Consider the following 6,660-nt stretch of genomic DNA (forward strand, 5'->3'; position numbering starts at 1 on the left):
CTTTTTTAGTGGACTGTGTATCAAATTGAACAAAAACTAAGACTAGTTTAGAGCGAAAATTCATATCAGGAAAATTTCAGATTTGAATTATTTATAACACCATCTGTAAACAAGTGAACAATATGATTTAAGAAAACCCATAAGTGTGTCATGTTTCCAACATATTTAGTCGTAAAGTATAATCTTTTCCATCAGTGTATGTTTTAAATGAAACAAAAATAAGATTAGTTTAGAATGGAAATTCAGAATTGGAGAAATTCCCACTATGAATGATCTAAAACATTATTTATAGGCATTTGAATGCTCATTTATGGGGAAAATTATAAATGCAGTTCATTTTTGAAATACTATGTCATTCAATTGGATTAAGTTTCAAATGAAGCACATATTGAGATTTGGTTAAGAGAAAAAATTGTATCAAAGAAATTCCAATTTTAAATGATATATAACACTATTTATAGATCATGTGAATGATCGAAAATATGAGAAAACCCTTAAAGGTGGTATGTTTTTAAAATAATTAGTTATAATGTCGTACCTTTCAAATTGAGTATAAATTGAGATTGGTTAAGTATATGCTTGGTTGGAGATTTACGTTATCAAAATCATGTCTGTTCGTACCTGATCAAATGGATCTTCAAGGCCTGCAAGGAACTGGATCTTCTGTGAACTAGGGGGTGTACCTACAAGGTACTCCGATGCCAAAGTGAGAAGAATGAACAAACGGAGCCCAAGTACAAGGTAAGAGATAATGAATGAAGTTACTTGACCCTCTATTGAAAGAGGGTTTTTATAGCCCCCAACGCTGGGCCAAGATCTTGTTATTGGACTGGATGCCCAGACCCAATTCGGAGACTGCTAGAATTCTATGTAGATAGTGGAGACCAGCACGTGATCTTAATCCTGGGTCAACCACTTCGTAGTTCAAGGGGAAACGTGGTCTTTTAGGGAGTACGTGGACTCCGCTTAATCAAGAGGGTTAGGAGAGAGGAAACCCTACGAGGAGGAGGGTCCTCGGTGGAGGGAGCGGGCAGAGGCGCTCGGGCCAGCGACTGCACTCGTGGTAAGTCTTATTTCACTTTGAATCCGGTGGGTTCGACTAGTAGAGGTCGCGGGCACTAGCGCGCGACGGGCACCTAAGTGGTATGCCGGGGGAGCTTTACCATGGGCTGAATGATTTGGACCTTAGTCCGTTTGGGCCATGCGCCGGCCCAATACAGAACAACGTCAAAAAACCATGTTACATTAGACGATTAGTTATATAACTTCACAAACTCACATTAAAAAGTGCATTTGGATGTAAAAATGATGGTGTGAGCACTCATCCAAACATATGCTTTGAAATCTCTGAGAAGATACATTCCAACTCTTTATGATATATAATACCATTTTTGTAAAAAAGTGAATGATCGAGTATGATGAATCCGTAAATACGACACATTTTCAACAAATTTAGTCATAAAGTAATTCCTTTTCCATCTGACTATGTTTCCTCTAATGAGAAAGAAAAATAAACAAATCTCAATTAATATGATGAATAAAATAACATTTGGTGAAAAATTTTATTGGAGAGGAGGGTGGGTCATGACAAACTACGTGGGGAAAAATAACTGTATTGTGGAAAAAATGAATTGATTATATTATTATTATTTAAATATTATTTTTTATTTATTTTATTAATTGATAAAAAATTAGTGAAAAGTTTTGGCGGGAAATTTTATTGAAAAAAGTTGTAGGATTATAATTTAGTAAGATACGATGATAATTTAGTATGATATTTTAAATCAAATATTTGTATTTTTATTGGATCAAATAGCTTGTAACTATATCGTTAAGGCAATGTTGTTTATTGTAATTAAAAATTAAGAGTTATCATGTATAACAATGGTAATTCTAATAATTTCGTGTTGTGCTGGTTGTAGTCTACAACTTTTCTATCATTAGATGTTAACGAACGATGTTTTATTATAATGATAACGTCTTTTTATGATTTTTTTTTTAAATAACCACTTTTTTAAAAAAAAAACAAAAATAACCAACACTTCAAAAATATTACACAAATTTCCACTTTGTTGTTATTTGTACACGTTGTCACCAGGGGGTGGCGACAACACTATGTCCTAAACGTAGTCACCAATGAGCCTGGCGAGCATGTGTAAAAATTGGGTGTTGTCGCCACCCCCTCGACGACAACACCTCCCTTTATTTATTTTTTTCAAATTTTTTTATATAATAATTTTTACCTTCATGCATGGGCCCCGGTCGCCTCATTGGGTGGCGACAACACTAAATAATTACTAATGTTTTTTTGTCTATAAATAGCAGCTCATTCATCCATCAAGATTCATTATTCTCTCCACCAATTTTCCCATTTTACCTGCACATTATTGTTCATGTCTCGCATAAGGCCGAAGTCATGGCAACGAACATCATCCAGCCGTCTCGTGCCGGCACCAGAATACAAAAGATGTTATGGACATGTTATTTTTTCTCCGGTCAAACCCCCTATGTCGATTACGTTTTGGAATATCCGCGACTTCAACAACCTAAAGCGGACTCTGATGTCACAGTTAGAAGGGGAATATAGTCTCGGGGAAGAAATCAAAAGGATCCAGAGGCTTAGAACAATGGTGTCGCTTATGACCAGAGAGACTATACGTTGGTGGATTGATGTGAAAACCGACCTTGATACTGAACAAAATAATGGATGGAACAGATGACATTGTTTTAACCGTTGTAAGCTTTGAAGGCGTCGCGGGCACCCGCCTTTCCTAGCGGGAATTCTAGAGGTCAAGGACGGCTGACAGATTTTGTAGATCCGGAGTGCATTGAAGGGCCATCGACCCAAACACAATAAGAACCAAATAGAGGGGGGGTCGTAGGAATAGGGGAACACTACCAACTCGTGAGCCGTCTACACGAGTTATTAGACCTCCTGCATGCGGATTGTACCAGAGTCACCCGCGATAGGTCATTCGAAATTTTATTCTTATGATTAATGTATATGTAATTTTTAATATTTTAATATAAATTACTTGTTTTTTTATTTTTATCTAAATTACTTGTTTTTTTATTTATATTATTTTTCTAAGTAACAAATTAAAGTCAATAAATATAATGCACAAAATATTAAAAAATAATAGGTAAAAAAAATTTATATAAAAAAATTGAAAAAAATAAATAAAGGAGGTGTTGTCGCCAGGGGGTGGCGACAACACCCATTTTTTACACATTAGCGTCAGACCCACTGGCGACTTCGTCAATAGGACGGTGTTGTCGCCACCCCCTAGCGACAACGTGTACAAATAGCAAAAAAGTGGACATTTGTGTAATATTTTTGAAAAGTTGGTTATTTTTTATTTTTTTTTTAAAACAGGTTATTCAAAAAAAACTCTCTTTTTATGTTTGTTCTACCATGCGTGGAAAAAAAATTAAAGTGAGACTTTCAAAATCCATAACATTTTGATTTTGAGAGACACATTGCATCAACCTTTTTTTTAAAAAAAAATAAAATAAAATCATTAAAAGCATAATCGGAAACTTCAAAGTGAAATCTAAAACAAGCATCATGAATCAATCTTGCATACAATGTTTTGTGATAATGTCTTTAGGCTAAATTATATTAGTTAATGCATATTTTTCCATGCAATATTATAAATAATTACAATTAAAATGTCAGCTTGGTTCTTGACATTTTAGGGGCCCTATGCTAAAACTATGCTAAAAATGAGAAAAATGATATTTTTCATTTAATAAAATATACCTTAATACATAATAATAGTGTTACAAAATATTTAAAAAACTTCTCTTTACTCGGAAAACTTTATAAAAAGTGGTTTATTCGAGCATTTTGAGATGCAAAATCATTTATAATCACATCAACATCGATATTTTCCAACACATCATTCTTAATTGACAAAGTTGCCAAATTGTTTAATCTCTCTTGTGAAATTGATTAGGTTTAAATCTACTTCGATTTAGAAAAACTTCTTTCCCCCGATGCTGCAGCTGATGGCACAGTCGATAAAATTCTCTAAGCAAATGAGACATAGCAATCTACATGTTTGACAAATTTAAGAATATTGACGAGCATTTGTCAAAGTAAATTGTAACATTCTTAAGTCATAAAAAATATCATCTACATCAACATTCGATAAATTTCCATAAGAAAAAACTGAATGAAATTTAACACAACATTATTTTAACTCATTATCATCCTATTACTTTAACTTTTTGTGATTCATATAAAATTCCAAAGATACTTTTAAATATTTTCAATTCCTCAAATTTGTTTTTCAAAGTAATTGTCATATCAACAACAATAAAAAATCACCGACTTTAAATGACTTTTCTTGTGACTAATTTTCATGTTCGTCATTATTCTTCCTATTGTAGTTCAAATACCAAGTGTAGTATTATCGTATTTACTGAGATTGGTGGTGTTTTAAAGACGGTTATGTTGGAATATTTTTATATTCCAAAAATTATTTATATATGGGTGATCAAATTATTTATCGTATCCACTAAAATTATGTAAGGCTATTTTATCAGATAAATTGCCTTAAATAAGTAAGTGATCAAATGAAGTTAAAAGACTGTTTAGATTTTATATAAAAATTAATTAATTAATTAATTTGATATGAGCTCAATTATGAGTGAATGTCACAATGACTCATTTCTTAATAATGATAACTCTAATTGAGAATCATAGTCTATTTATAAAAAATAATTTTGCCAATCCCAAAAGCAATCCCCGTATCCATTATTACGAATGTCAAGATGTGTCATTAGACATGTTAAATCCATGATTTTGGGATTGGCAAAATTTTGCTAAAACATGGTGCTTGAAAGATGTTACGTAAGATGTCATAACATCTTGATCTCTTGATACAACTGAGTATGAGCTTACAATTAAAACCATATGTCCTGACTGATGTCATGACATTCTGAACCAGAATATTAACACAGGCTGTTTGGAATCTTGACAAATTTGATTTGTTTTAGATTAATTATGTGATATTTCTTTTAGATATATCCCAGTGTTTTGTCAAAAGCATTTTCTTTTCTTTTCTTTCCACCATTACTACTTAATTTTTTTCCCACGTCCGTTCCTTTTCTCACCAATTTTGTTTTAGAAATATCTTTGCATTTTTTAAGTAATATCCTATTTGTACGACACAATGGTGATTATTGTTTTTATTTTAAAACTGACAAAGGGTTGTAACGTTAAAAGAATAAGATTTATTGGGTGAGAATATGGCAATAGAAAATATTCAAAGGGGGTGAATAGACTTTTGAAAACAAAATCAAACGATACTTCAAATGAGAATAAGAACCACTGGTTTTTTAGAGTTTGCACGCAGAAATTTATAGAGTGAAAATGTGAAATTATACTCAATTGTCAATTATTCAATAAAAACTCAAATCACTTTACAAATATCGTAATATCTATATGAAGAAACACAACATATGCAATTGAATTAATTGGATAAGTCACAAGATAAAGTTAAGCAATAAATCAACTAGACGAATTCTAAAGAAACACGATGTTTCTCATAATTCAATCACCACTAAATCTCTTGATAGGTTCCCAATTCCAATAAAATATAAGCTTGTCCAATCATCATTATCAAACTTAAATCTAAGCATGCATGTTCTACGAAACTCAAATTCAAGAGTAAGGAATAGAGAGATGACATTGGGTCTAATGTCTTGTCTGAAAGAATTAAAGTCTCATTAGTCGGGTTGAATATAGAACTTCACCTGAGGGACCGGTACCACCTGGAAGACTTGGATTCCCCATGCTAATTAAACTCTCACCCGAGGGACTTAGTGTCTTCTCAAGCGGGACAAAACTCAGTGGTCACGCCTATGAGGCGCAACAAATATCCAGCTTGAGAAACTTGATAACAAGTCTTTCACGAGGGATCAATGGAAGTCATGACAAAGTATGTAAAATGCCACGTCTAAAGGACATATAGTCTAATCAATCATGCTATATAAAACTTAGTGTCTCCTCGGGCATGACAAAACTCAAGGGTCAAGCCTACGAGGCGCGCCATATATTTATCTTGAGAGACTTGATAACAAGTCTTGCTTGAGGTATCGATGAAAGACCCTCAAAAGTAGGTAAAATGCCACGCCGAGGGACTTATAGTCTCATAATTCGGGTTATATACAATTCCGTCTGGAGGACTTAGATTCTCCAAGTCAACGAAAACCTCGCTTAGGATACTTAGTGTTTCTTCAGTCGGATTGCATATGAATACGACCAAATGATCTAGATTTCCTAAGATAGTTAAGACATCACAAGAGGAAGCACCAACTCTCAAGGCACCCCTATAAGCCGAGATTGAAAATACTTCGTCTTCCACCAAAGGCCTCATGCTTGAGAGACTATATAATGTTATTATTGTAAAAGACACCGCCCTATAAGCGGCAACGATAAAATGTCGCCCAAAGAAAGGTTTCGCCTCATCCCATGGTTTTTCCCTCGCCCCTACGTGGTCAACACGGTATAAGATGCTTCTTGGGCAGAGAGAAAGTCAAAGTCATTAAATAACCTACGACCCATTTGGAAAATAAATATTTAACTGTCCATCGCTGATTAAGTGAGTGGTGACCCTTTCCAATAAAACCTTAGATCTTATATGCCTAAAT

Source organism: Vicia villosa, linkage group LG2 (genome assembly GCF_029867415.1).
Source record: "Vicia villosa cultivar HV-30 ecotype Madison, WI linkage group LG2, Vvil1.0, whole genome shotgun sequence".
Lineage (NCBI taxonomy): Eukaryota > Viridiplantae > Streptophyta > Magnoliopsida > Fabales > Fabaceae > Vicia > Vicia villosa.